At 45.1% G+C, this 14,986-nt stretch overlaps 1 protein-coding gene across 1 annotated transcript in view; it reads left to right on the top strand.

Moving 5' to 3' along the window:
• The window catches only part of smpd3 (sphingomyelin phosphodiesterase 3), a 365,842-nt gene that overhangs the window by 125,290 nt on the left and 225,566 nt on the right, over positions 1-14,986 (top strand). The window lies entirely within an intron of this gene.

The following is a 14,986-nucleotide window of genomic DNA, read 5'->3' as shown; positions in this document are numbered from 1 at the left end:
ACTACTCCCAGTGTATCCAACATTATGCAGGCTCCATGCTACTGGGCATTAATTTCTCCCAGTGTATCCAACACTATGTAGGCTCCATGCTACTGGGCATTAATTACTCCCAGTGTATCCAGCAGTCTGCAGGCTCCATGCTACTGGGCATTAATTACTCCCAGTGTATCCAGCAGAATGCAGGCTCCATGCAACTGGGCAATAATTACTCCCAGTGTATACAGCAGTATGCAGGCTCCATGCTACTGGGCATTAATTACTCCCAGTGTATCCAGCTGTATGCAGGCTCCATGCTACTGGGAATTAATAACTCCCAGTGTATCCAGCAGTATGCAGGCTCCATGCTACTGGGCATTAATTACTCCCAGTGTATCCAGCAGTATGGAGGCTCCATGTTACTGGGCATTAATTACTCCCAGTGTATCCAGCAGTATGCAAGCTTCATACTACTGAGCATGAATTACTTCCAGTGTATACAGCAGGATGCAGGCTCAATGCTACTGGGTATTAATTACTCCCAGTGTATCCAGCAGTATGCAGGCTCCATGTTACTGGGCATTAATTACTCCCAGTGTATCCAGCTGTATGCAGGCTCCATGTTACTGGGCATTAATTACTGCCAGTGTATCCAGCAGTATGCAGGCTTCATGCTCCTGGTTATTTATTACTCGCAGTGCATCCATCAGTTTGGAGGCTCCATGTTACTGGGAATTAATTACTCCCAGTGTATCCAACAGTATGCAGGTTCCATGTTATTGGGCATTAATTACTCACAGTGTATCCAACAGTATGCAGGTTCCATGCTGCTGGGCATTAATTACTCCCAGTGTATCCAACAGTATGCAGGTTCCATGTTATTGGGCATTAATTACTCACAGTGTATCCAACAGTATGCAGGTTCCATGCTGCTGGGCATTAATTACTCCCAGTGTATCCAACAGTATGCAGGTTCCATGTTATTGGGCATTAATTACTTCCAGTGTATCCAACAGTATGCAGGTTCAATGCTACTGGGCATTAATTACGTCCAGTGTATACAACAGTGTGCAGGTTCCATGTTACTGGGCATTAATTACTTCCAGTGTATCCAACAGTATGGAGGCTCCATGCTACTGGGCATTAATTACTCCCAGTGTACCAGCAGTATGCAGGCTCCATGCTACTGGGCATTAATTACTCCCAGTGTATCCAAGAATGTGCAGGTTCCATGTTATTGGGCATTAATTACTCCCAGTATATCTAGCAGTACGCAGGCTCCATGCGACTGGGCATTAATTACTCCCAGTGTATCCAGCAGTATGCAGGCTCCATGCTACTGGGCATTAATTACTCCCAGTGTATCTAGCAGTATGGAGGCTCCATGTTATTGGGCATTAATTACTCCCAGTGTATCCAGCAGTCTGCAGGCTCCATGCTACTGGGCATTAATTACTCCCAGTGTATCCAGCAATATGCAGGCTCCATGCTACTGGGCATTAATTACTCCCAGTGTATCTAGCAGTATGGAGGCTCCATGTTATTGGGCATTAATTACTCCCAGTGTACCAGCAGTCTGCAGGCTCCATGCTACAGGGCATTAATTGCTCGCAGTGTATCCGACAGTATGCAGGCTCCATGCTACTGGGCATTAATTACTGCCAGTGTATCCAGCAGTATGGAGGCTCCATGTTACTGGGCATCAATTCCTCCCAGTGCATCCAGCAGTATGCATGCTCCATGCTACTGGGCATTAATTAGTCCCAGTGTATCCAGCGGTATGCAGCTCCATGCTACTGAGCATTAATTACTCCCAGTGTATCCAACAGTTTGCCTGCTCCATACTACTGGGCATTAATTACTTTCAGTGTATCCAGCAGTATGCAGCCTCCATGCTACTGGGCATTAATTACTCCCAGTGTATCAAGCAGTAAGCAGGCTCCATGCTACTGGGCATTAATTACTCCCAGTGTATCCAGCAGTCTGCAGGCTCCATGCTACTGAGCAGTAATTACTCCCAGTGCATCCAACATTTTGCAGTCTACATGCTACTGGGCATTAATTACTCCCAGTGTATCCAGCAGTATGGAGGCTCCATGTTACTGGGAATTAATTACTCCCAGTGTATCCAGCTGTATGCAGGCTCCATGCTACTGGGAATTAATTACTCCCAGTGTATCCAGCAGTATGCAGGCTCCATGCTACTGGGCATTAATTACTCCCAGTGCATCCAGCAGTATGGAGGCTCCATGCTACTGGGCATTAATTACTCCCAGTGAATACAGCAGTATGCAGGCTCCATGCTACTGGGCAATAATGACTCCCAGTGTATACAGCAGTATGCAGGCTCAATGCTACTGGTCATTAATTACTCCCAGTGCATCCAGCAGTATGCAGGCTCCATGCTACTGGGCATTAATTACTCCCAGTGTATCCAGCAGTATGCAGGCTCCATGCTACTGGGCATTAATTACTCCCAATGTATCCAGCAGTATGGAGGCTCCATGTTACTGGGCATTAATTACTCCCAGTGTATCCAACAGTATGCAGGATCCATGCTTCTTGGCATTTGTTACGTCCAGTATATCCAGCAGGATGCACGCTCCATGTTACTGGGCATTAATTACTCCCAGTGTATCCAGCAGTATGCAGGCTCAATGCTACTGGTCATTAATTACTCCCAGTGTATCCAGCAGTATGGAGGCTCCATGTTATTGGGCATTAATTACTCCCAGTGTATCCAGCAGTACGCACGCTCCATGCTACTGGGCTTTAATTACTCACAGTGTTTCCAGCAGTATGGAGGCTCCATGCTACCGGTCATTAATTACTCCCAGTGAATCCAGCAGTATGGAGGCTCCTTGCTACTGGGCATTAGTTACTCCCAGTGTATCCAGCAGTATGCAGGCTCCATGCTCCAGGGCATTAATTTCTCCCAGTGTATCCAGCAGCATGGAGGCTCCATGTTATTGGGCATTAATTGCTCCCAGTGTATCCAATAGTATGCAGGCTCCATGCTACTGGGCATTTATTACTCCCAGTGTAGCCAGCTGCATGCAGGCTCCATGCTACTGGGCATTAATTACTCCCAGTGTATCCAGCAGCATGGAGGCTCCATGTTATTGGGCATTAATTACTCCCAGTGTATCCAATAGTATGCAGGCTCCATGCTACTGGGCATTTATTACTCCCAGTGTAGCCAGCTGCATGCAGGCTCCATGATACTGGGCATTAATTACTCCCAGTGTATCCAGCAGTATGGAGGCTCCATGTTACTGGGCATTAATTACTCTCAGTGTATCCAGCAGTATGCAGGCTTCATACTCCTGAGGATTAATTACTTCCAGTGCATACAGCAGGATGCAGGCTCCATGCAACTGGGTATTAATTACTCCCAGAGTATCCAGCAGTATGCAGGCTCCATGTTACTGGGCATTAATTACTACCAGTGTATCCAGCAGTATGCAGGCTCCATGCTACTGGTTATTTATTACTCCCAGTGTATCCAGCAGGATGGAGGCTCCTTGCTACTGGGCATTAATTACTCCCAGTGTATCCAGCAGTATGCAGGCTCCATGCTACTGGGCATTAATTACTCCCAGTGTATCTAGCAGTATGGAGGCTCCATGTTATTGGGCATTAATTACTCCCAGTGTATCCAGCTGGATGCAGGCTCCATGCTACTGGGCATTAATTACTCCCAGTGTATCCAGCAGTATGGAGGCTCCATGTGACTGGGCATTAATTACTCCCAGTGTATCCAGCATTATGCAGGCTCCAGGTTACAGGGCATTAATTACTCCCAGTGTGCACAGCAGTATGCAGGCTCCATGTTACTGGGCATTAATTACTCCCAGTGTATCCAACAGTTTGCAGGCTCCATGTTACTGGGCATTAATTACTTCCAGTGTATCCAACAGTATGCAGGTTCCATGCTACTGGGCATTAATTACTTCCAGTGTATACAACAGTGTGCAGGTTCCATGTTACTGGGCATTAATTACTTCCAGTGTATCCAACAGTATGGAGGCTCCATGCTACTGGGCATTAATTACTCCCAGTACATCCAGCAGTACGCAGGCTCCATGCTGCTGGGCATTAATTACTCCCAGTGTCTACAGCAGTATGGAGGCTCCATGTTACTGGTCATTAATTACTCCCAGTATATCCAGCAGAATGCAGGCTCCATGCTACTGGGCATTAATTACTCACAGTGCATCCAGCGGTATAGACTCTCCATGCTACCGGGCATTAATTACTCCCAGTGTATCCAGCAGTATGCAGGCTCCATGCTACTGGGCATTAATTACTCCCAGTGTATCCAGCGGTATGCAGGCTCCATGCTACTGGGCATTAATTACTCACAGTGTATACAGCAGTATGGAGGCTCCTTGCGACTGGGCATTAATTACTCCCAGTGTATCCAGCAGTATGCAGGCTCCATGCTACTGGGCATTAATTACTCCCAGTGGATCCAGCAGTATGGAGGCTCCATGTTATTGGGCATTAATTACTCCCAGTGTATCCAGCAGTATGCAGGCTCCATGCTGCTGGGCATTTATTACTCCCAATGTATCCAGCGGTATGCAGGCTCCATGCTACTGGGCATTAATTACTCCCAGTGTATCCAGCAGTATGGAGGCTCCAAGTTACTGGGCATTAATTACTCCCAGTGTATCCAGCATTATGCAGGCTCCATGTTACTGGGCATTAATTACTCCCAGTGTTTCCAGCAGTATGCAGGCTCCATGTAACAGTTCATTAGTTACTCCCAGTTTACACAGCAGTATGCAGGCTCCATGCTACTGGGCTTTAATTACTCCCAGTGTATCCAGCAGTATGCAGGCTCCATGCTACTGGGCATTAATTACTCTCAGTGTATCCAGCAGTATGGAGGCTCCATGCTAATGGGCATTAATTACTCCCAGTGTATCCAGCAGTATGGAGGCTCCATGCGACAGGGCATTAATTACTCCCAGTGTATCCAGCAGTATGCAGGCTCCATGCTACTGGGCATTGATTACTCCCAATGTATCCAGCAGTATGCAGGCTCCATGTTATTGGGCATTAATTACTCCTAGTATATCCAGCAGTACGCAGGCTCCATGTTACTGGGCATTAATTACTCCCAGTGTATACAGCAGTATGGAGGCTCCATGTTAAATGTCATTAATTACTCCCAGTGTATCCAGCAGTATGCAGGCTCCGTGCTACTGGGCATCAATTACTCACAGTGTATCCAGCAGTATAGAGGCTTCATGCAACTGAGCATTAATTACTTCCAGTGTATCCAGCAGTATGCAGGCTTCATGCTACTGGGCATTAATTACTCCCAGTGTATGCAGCAGGATGCAGGCTCCATGCTGCTGGGCATTAATTACTCCTCGTGTATCCAGCAGTATGCAGGTTCCATGTTACTGGGCATTAATTACTCCCAGTGTATCCAGCAGTATGGAGGCTCCATGTTATTGGGCATGATTTACTCCCAGTGTATCCAGCAGTATGCAGGCTCCATGCTACTGGGTATTTATTACTCGCAGTGTATCCAACCGTTTGGAGGCTCCATGTTACTGGGCATTAATTACTCCCAGTGTATCCAACAGTATGCAGGCTCCATGTTACTGGGCATTAATTACTCCCAGTGTATCCAGCAGTATGCAGGCTCCATGCTACTGGGCATTAATTACTCCCAGTGTATCCAGCTGTATGCAGGCTCCATGCTACTGGGCATTAATTACTCCCAGTGTATCCAGCAATATGCAGGCTCCATGTTACTGGGCATTAATTACTCCCAGTGTACACAGCAGTATGCAGGCTCCATGTTACTGGGCATTAATTACTCCCAGTGTATCCAACAGTATGCGGGCTCCATGTTACTGGGCATTAATTACTCCCAGTATATCCAGCAGTACGCAGGATCCATGCTACTGGGCATTAATTACTCCCAGTGTAACCAGCAGTATGGAGGCTCCATGTTAAATGTCATTAATTACTCCCAGTGTATCCAGCAGTATGCAGGCTACATGCTACTGGGCATCAATTACTCACAGTGTATCCAGCAGTATAGAGGCTTCATGCAACTGAGCATTAATTACTTCCAGTGTATCCAGCAGTATGCAGGCTTCATGCTCCTGGGCATTAATTACTCCCAGTGTATGCAGCAGGATGCAGGCTCCATGCTGCTGGGCATTAATTACTCCTCGTGTATCCAGCAGTATGCAGGTTCCATGTTACTGGGCATTAATTACTCCCAGTGTATCCAGCAGTATGGAGGCTCCATGTTATTGGGCATGATTTACTCCCAGTGTATCCAGCAGTATGCAGGCTCCATGCTGCTGGGTATTTATTACTCGCAGTTTATCCAACAGTTTGGAGGCTCCATGTTACTGGGAATTAATTACTCCCAGTGTATCCAACAGTATGCAGGTTCCATGCTCCTGGGCATTAATTACTTCCAGTGTATCCAGCTGTATGCAGGCTCCATGTTACTGGGCATTAATTACTTCCAGTGTATCCAGCAGTATGGAGGCACCATGCTACTGGGCATTAATTCCTCACAGTGTATCCAACAGTATGCATGTTCCATGCTACTGGGCATTAATTACTTCCAGTGTATCCAACAGTATGGAGGCTCCATGCTTCTGGGCATTAATTGCTCACAGTGTATCCAGCAGTATGCAGGTTCCATGCTACTGGGCATTAATTACTTCCATTGTATCCAACAGTATGCAGGCTGCATGCTACTGGGCATTAATTACTTCCAGTGTATCCAACAGTATGCAGGTTCCATGCTACTGGGCATTAATTACTCCCAGTGTATCCAGCAGTATGGAGGCTCCATGTTTCCTTGCAATACTTCCAGAATATCCAGAGTGGTGTTACTGGCTGCAAAATATATACTAAGCCCACAGCAATTCCAGTCATTCACTCTTTTCCCAAACACAGTTTTGAATCAATAGTTTGCTTTCAAATTGCACATAATCAAGTGTTAAGCAGGTTTGGTATACAGCTGACAATTTCTTGTTCATATAGTAGTTGATTATCTTTGAATAGTGAAGGAAAGAATAGGCAGACAAGCTGTGTGACTGGGGCTTATTCCTTCCCTAGATAAATACACCAAGGGAGGAAAAGTCATCCCAGCAGAAACAGATCTTGACAAGCAGCCCGTGCTGAATCCCAGCCTCCACTCATTGACCAGCTCCCATTTATCTCTTACATTCTCATTGTCACACTCACACATGGCTCCCTAATAATCACTTTATATTTCTTAATGATCAAAAAGGATTGATCTTGCACCTTGCATACTCTCTTATCCTATCAGAAGGGTTGTGATGTGGCTCTACTTTGTAAAAAAGACTGTGCAGAATCCTTAGCTGTATTTAAGACTAGCACTGAGTATATTTTACATTCTCTCTGGAGTACTCAGGTAAATGTTACATATCTGTGACTGAGCCTTCCAGTTCCGCCCCCTCCCCCGACCTAAGGGCACTGAGCCTAATTGTAGTTGGACTTCTGATGAAAGAAAGAAACTTGCATTTATATCGCACCTTCCACTACCTCAGGATGTCCCAAAGTGCTTGACAGCCCAAAGAATTCTTTTTTGAAGTGTTGTCAATGTTGTAATGCCACGAACAGCAGTGTGATAATGATTAGATAATCTGTTGTAATATTGATTTGAAGGATAACTGTGAGGCAAGACCTGCGGGAGAACTTCCCTGCTCTTCTTTGGAATAGTGCCATGGGATCTTTTATGTCAGAGGACATAATATCTCATTTAATATCTCATCTGAAAGACAACATGTCCAACAGTGCAGCACTCCCTCAGTACTGCACAGGAGTGTCAGCCTTGCTTTTGAGTTCAAGGCTCTGGCGAGGAAGCGAGACAGACTATAACCACTGATTATTGCTGCAACTGAGATCAGTTAACTCAACGCAGACCCAGGATCGAATTTGGGATCGTCCTGTTCTATGTGGTTCAGCTGCTCAATGCCTTAATCAGTTGAGTCATCAGGGAGGCTTTCCTGATGATTAAATCCCACTGGGAACTGTACAATGGCAGAGCTCGCTGAGGTTAAGCAGTTTCAGTAAATGTGAATTCTGTCAAAATGCATTTCTGTGCTGTCGCATTGATTTCCTTTGAACAGCACATGTTCGTTTGAAGGCAGCGAAGCAGGAAAGATTTATATATTTCCAGTTAAACTGAAAACCCCTATAAAACTGTTTCATACGAGCAGGTGATGCTTCCTTTTATACCCCGTGAACAAGGCACGTGACTTGTTAACGCTCAGAGACCAGCACGGTCACTACCTCTGGGACACTTTATGCAAAATTGCTGTGCTCACCAACAAGTTTCACAATACACAGTGAGTAAAAGCTGGTGGGATATGTCACTATCCACCAGTATTATATTTATATTCCAATGGCTGTACAGTCAGATTGTGTACAGGAGATGGTCAATGTGTGTGAGGGGCCAGAGTGTGGACAGCAGGGGCCAGTGTCTACAGGAGAGGTCAGTCTGCATACAGGAAGGGTCAGTGTGTGAATAGGAGGAGTCAGTGAGTGTACTGGAAGGGTCAGTGTGGGGAAAGGGGCCAGTGTTTGTGATGGGGACAGTGTATCTACAGGAGGGTCAGTGTGCGCAAAGGGTCAATATGTGGGCAGGAAGGTCAGAGCATATGAGGGGTCAGCTTGTGTGAGGAGTCGGTGTGTGTGTGAGGGGGTAATTTTTGTACAATAGGATCAGTTTTTGTGAAGGGTCGGTGTATGTACAGGATGGGCCAGCACGTGTACAGAAGGGGTCAGTGTGTGTGAGGAGACGGTGTGTGTGTGAGGGGTCAGTTTTTGTACAATAGGATCAGTTTTTGTGAGGGGTCAGTGTGTGTACGGGAGGGTCAGTGTGTGTGTGAGGGGTCGGTTTTTGTACAACAGGGTGTGTGTGTGTGAGGAGTCAATGTGTGTGAGGGGTCAGTATGTGTACTGGAGGGATCAGTGTGTGTGAGAGGACAGTGTGTGTATAGGATGGTTCTATGTGTGTGAGGGGTCAGTGTGTGTACGGGGGGTCAGTGTGTGTACAAGAGGGCTCGTGTATCTACCGGAGGGGTCAGTTTGCTTGATTTCCATCGCACCCATCCTTGGCATCTGTGCCTTCAGCTGCCTACGGTAAAGAGCTGTGAGATGTTGTTCTACATGATGTATAAATGTAAGTGGTGGTTATGGCTGCTTTTTGACACCACCGGTTTTCAAACTGAGTTCTGCATGGGGAATCCATGAGTTGTCAGATTCTATCTGCAACTACAGTTCACTGTTTTTCAGTGGTTGTTGTTTTATTTGCACATCATTTCTGTTGCAGTGTATTAGTAAACAAATTTTCTGCAATGTCAACACTAATTTCCTTTCGATATCTGCTTCTTATACTTGGAATTTAGCACAGGGACTCCTGGAAGTGTGTGTGGACCTTTCCAAGAGGACCTCACATGGAAAAGTGTAAACCCTGTTGGCCTACACTTCCATATATGTGTGTAGATGTGTCTGTGCACAGTGTGTGTCTATATACTGTCACGCACACAAGAAGTGCAATGATACAAAATTATGCACAAAATCTGAAGAGTTATAAAAACTGAATTTGTCTTTTAAAAAATTTACTTTTTAAAAAAAAAGTGAACAATGCTTCAAAATGGCTGCTGAAGAAAGAAGGGCTTGGCCTTTTGTATATTCATGCTGTCTGACAGGGACAAAGAAAAATCTCCAAAGGTAAGAGGTGTCAACTGCACCCACCCTAAAATATTCTAGAATTGAATGTCGTCTTCTGAAACAAAGAAGGTGTGAAGTAGCCACATCCTGGGCCATTGTGAGATAACCATGGGGAAGAGACCAAAGCATCTTCTAGTTGGAGGCAAGATGTAACATAGCTTTACCATAAAAAGCAGCCAAGAAAGGGACACCCCAAAGAGAAAAGAGCATCCAGAAGCTTGTTTCCAGTAAAGCAGAAGGCACGTGCCCTGCTGTAAAATTCTTTATCTACACTATACAGCAGTGAACTAGAAGTGATCCACTGACTTCCAACTGAACTTTCAACCAAGAGGGAAATCTACAATCAGCGCAGCCTGCAACCAATGAGAACTCAATTTCCAAGAGAATTCAACAGGTTTACCATGACCTCCCCCAAAACCGACCCCCCACTTATAATTGCTGAGCCCCTTTTTTCCTCTCTATCTGTCTCTTGTGTGTGTGTGTGTGTGTGTGTGTGTGAGTATGAGTGGATGTGGTTGTGACAATTTCGGGATAAGGTGTATTGATCAATAAACAATTGATTTTTTGTTTTTAAATCTACGAGAAAACCTGTCGTTGTCTATTTGACAAATAAAACACCAAGAGGTTAAGCCCTGTTAACCAAACACACTTGCTGCGATCACGTGGGAGTTGAACAGTGGGAACCACCCAAATCTCACCACGTGGCCATAATAGTACACGTGTTGTGTGGATACATCTCCCTATGTTATTTACATATCCTTAGGTGTCTATAAATATATATATATATATATCCATGTGTGAATACACAAATCTATGTGTGTATGCATCTGTGTTCCTTTGCTCCACCATTGGTGGCCGTGCCTTCAGCTACCTAGGTTGTAAGCTCTAGAATTCCGTCCTAAACCTCTCTGCCCTCTGCCTCTCTCTTTCCTTTAAGTCACTTCCTAAAACCTGCCTCTTTGGCCAAGTTTTTCGTAACCTTTCCTAACATCGTCCTATGTGGCTTTGTGCTATAATTTGTCTGATTTCCCTCCTGTGAAGCGCCTTGGGACATTTTACTACTTTAAAGGCGCCCTGTAAATGCAAGTTGTTGCTTAAGTACAAGTATGTGTGCGTGCAAACCACTGACCACCTCCAGGCGCGTATCCATTGTCTCTCGAGATAAGGAGGCCCAAAAGAAAGAAAGAAGAGAGAGAGAGACTCTGAATGGGGTTTGATTTATTTTTTTCATATTTTTATTCCCATTTAGAATGAGTGAAGCACCTGTACTGAGACATCAGAGCAGTTTAATTACTTAAATTATACTAATCAGTGATGTAGCCTGCCAGGAGCATTTCAAAGCTTTCTGATTTAGATGATCGGCTGTGATTTTTATTTCTTCTCACACAGAAATGAAAACATTCATCAAAGCTCTGATCGAAAATTGGAGCATCAGGTCTTTGATTCCCATATGTTTCATCAGCAGAATTGCAGTACTATGAATTGCAGCATGTGATAGAACAAGCTCTGTCACAATCAGACAGCTGGGCACTTAATGAGAGACCTTATTTTCTTGTTTCTTTAGGTTTCTACTTTAAAGTAGTTAATTGATTTTAAACGTCACTTCCTTCAGTGTTTTTCAGACAGGTTGTTACACTGCAGATACAATTACCTTTTTATTAATTTACCTTTTGTTGCAAACCCTGTGACCTAGTCATCACATGATCAGTTCATTGTCAATGAATGAATTTGGCACGAAATTGGCAGTCCTGCAACAGACCACATGGTGACGCTTGTAGGAAGTGGAGAAATGTCATGCTGATGCAGTAAGGGAAGCTCTCCTGAAGTTGGTGCCAGGGCAGGATTTGCACTAATTTGCACGATTTGCACCTAAACTGGGAGTGCGTGATGATGATACTGGGTGTCAGAAACAGAAGCCATGTCATCCCTCACCAAAATGAGCAAAAAATTCACATAAAAATTTCTTAAAAACAATCACCCAGAGTGACTCGGTAGCACTACGTTTGATCGAGCTGGCCAAGTCCTGAAGGATGTAACTACCAGACTGAGCCTGCTGGAAGTGGTGAGAGAATCAACACAAGGGAAAAACCTAATTGACCTTATCCTCACCAATCTACCTGTCGTAAATGTATCTGTCCATGACAATATTGGTACGAGTGACAACTGCACAGTCCGTGCGGAGACAAAGTCCCACCTTCACACAGAGGACATCCTCCACTGTGTTGTGTGGCACTACCACTGTGTTAAATGGGACAGATTCAGAACAGATCTGGTAGCTTGAAACTGGGCATCCATGAGGCATTGTGGGCCATGATCAAAATTGTATTCCACCACAATCTGTAACCTTACAGAACAGCATGTAGGAATGGTAGCATAATGGTTATGTTACTGGACTAGTCACTACTGAGTCAGCGGCGCTTGAGATGGCTTGGCCATGTGAGCCGCATGGAAGATGGCAGGATCCCCAAAGACACATTGTACAGCGAGCTCGCCACTGGTATCAGACCCACCGGCCGTCCATGTCTCCGCTATAAAGACGTCTGCAAACGCGACATGAAATCGTGTGACATTGATCACAAGTCGTGGGAGTCAGTTGCCAGCATTCGCCAGAGCTGGCGGGCAGCCATAAAGACAGGGCTAAATTGTGGCGAGTCGAAGAGACTTAGTAGTTGGCAGGAAAAAAGACAGAGGCGCAAAGGGAGAGCCAACTGTGCAACAGCCCCGACAAACAAATTTCTCTGCAGCACCTGTGGAAGAGCCTGTCACTCCAGAATTGGCCTTTATAGCCACTCCAGGCGCTGCTTCACAAACCACTGACCACCTCCAGGCACGTATCCATTGTCTCTCGAGATAAGGAGGCCCAAAAGAAAAGAAAAAGAAACTGGACTAGTAATCCTAGGGCCCTACACTAATGCTCTGGAAACATGAACGCAAATCCCACCACAGCAGCTAGGAAATTTAAAATATTGTATTAAATAAATCTGGAATAAAAAGTTAGCCCCAGTAATAGGTGACCATGAAACTACTGGATTGTCGTAAAAACCCAACTGGTTCACAAATGCCTTTTAGGGAAGGAAATCTGCTGTCCTTACCCAGTCTGGCCTACATGTGACTCCAGACCCACAGCAATTTGGTTGACTCTTAATTGCCCTCTGACCTGCATCACACTGACTGCAGTGATTCAGAAAGGGAGCTCACCACCACCTTCTCAAGGGCAATTAAGAATGGGCATAAATGCTGGCCTTGCCAATGATGTCCATATCCCACAAGTATTAAAAAAAAATCCTTGCTCTACTATTACCATCAGTGAGGAGTGTACAAGAACATGCCAGGAGCAGTACCAGCCATCTCTGAAAATGAAGTGCCAACCTGGTGAAGCTACAAAACAGGACTACATGCATGCTAAACAGCGGAAGCAGCATGTTATAGACAGAGCTAAGCAATCTCACAATCAACAGATCAGATCAAAGCTCCGCGATCCTGCGACATCCAGTCGGGAATTGTAGCGGACAATTAAACTACCAGGAGGAGGAGGTGGCTCCTTGAACATCTCCATCCTCAAAAGATAAGGCTAAAGCATTTGCAACCATCTTCAGCCAGAAGTGCAGTATGGCTGATCTATCGCAAGGCACAAGTCAGGAGTGTCAGGGCTGTGCACTTGCCTGAATAAGTGCAGCTCCAACAGCACTCAACGGCACCATGCAGGACTAAGCAGCCTGCTTGATTAGCACCCCATTCACTACCTTAATGATTCACTCCTTCCACCAACGGCACACAATGCCAAGTTGCTAAGGCTTCTATCAACAGCACCTTCCAAAACCGTGAGCTCTACCACCTAGAAAAACAAGGGTAGCAGACACAATGAAACACCATCACCTGCAAGTTCCACTTCAAGTCACACACCATACTGACTTTCAAATATAATGCAGTTTCTTCACTGTCACTGGGTCAAAATCCTGGAACTTTCGATCTAGCAGTACTGTGGGTGTACATACACCACATGAACTGCAGTGGTTCAAGAGGGCAGCTCACCGCCAACTTCTCAAGGGCAATTAGGGATGGGCAATAAATGTCGGCCTTGCCAGCAACACCCACGTCCCATAAACAAAAATAAATGAAAAGACTAGCATGTACTCAGAAGTGCTGAGGCACAATTTATTCAAATGTTTTGTGTTGGTTGAAGGACTATCACAATAGTGAATTGTGCTGCCTCTCTGGAGATTTTACCTTTATGCATCACAATGATTTATCCAGTCATCACGAGCATTGCTTGCACACTAACATTATCTTGTTTTTGAGATTCAGATACCAATTTTTGACTTGTAATTGGCTATTATTAATAGAGTGTGACCAAAATCAGCAATTCTAAAAGAATAAAAACAAAATACTGTGAATGCTGGAAATCTATTAAAACTGCGACTGCATTGGTTTCAAAAGGCTGGAAACGCTGATCAGGTCAGGCAGCACGTGTGGAAAACTAATGAAGGTTAGGGACAATGTAAAGGGAGAAATTCATTGTAAATGAAGCAGTTTTGAGACTTTCGTGAGAGATGCAATTAGGTGCTATAGAAATGCATGTCTTTTTTTACTGTCAGCGACCAAATCCTTACAAGTAACTGCAGTGATATTAATAGCAGTAGATTCCTTTTCTGCCAGTCACAAGTGTAGAGTGGACTTACCCAGCATTTCCACAATTAACATGAATCCTATTCCCTTGGTCAACTGTCGCAAAGTGCCCCCCCCATCACCTCCCTTTTACAGTCTGGGCAAGACAACCTAGGAATCATTGAAAATATGGGCTCTAGCATGATGATCAATGATGTTGCCAAGACAATACGTGTAACGTGTGCTCAATGTGCTAACACTGCAGCTATGAATGCGATTCACTCTGAACTCCTAGCTAGGTGTTTAGGACCAGATTTTGTGGAATGACACTTCCATTTCACTTCGCTGACAGCTGCCAACAAAGTTTTCTCGGGCTTTAGAACACAGACGGTCTAACCTAGAGTCTGATCTAGCCCGGCACCTCCTACAAGGCATCTGTGAACAGGGCAAGAAACAGGAAGAATCTTCAATCAGATTGAAGAATCTCAATGAGACCTGCAAGACGGAATCTGCCCTTAGTTTTTAAACGCAGGTTGAGACTATTTCCAGGTCTTGACCCTGATCGTTTCTGACATCCATCCACCTGTGCATTCTTCCCGGAGGCAGCCAAGTAACAAGTCGCCTCCGGGAGCCCCATCCGATTAAGGGCAGCGGG

Source organism: Heterodontus francisci, chromosome 17 (assembly GCF_036365525.1).
Source record: "Heterodontus francisci isolate sHetFra1 chromosome 17, sHetFra1.hap1, whole genome shotgun sequence".
NCBI classification, from domain to species: Eukaryota; Metazoa; Chordata; class Chondrichthyes; order Heterodontiformes; family Heterodontidae; genus Heterodontus; species Heterodontus francisci.
This window is presented reverse-complemented; position numbering and strand designations above follow the sequence as displayed.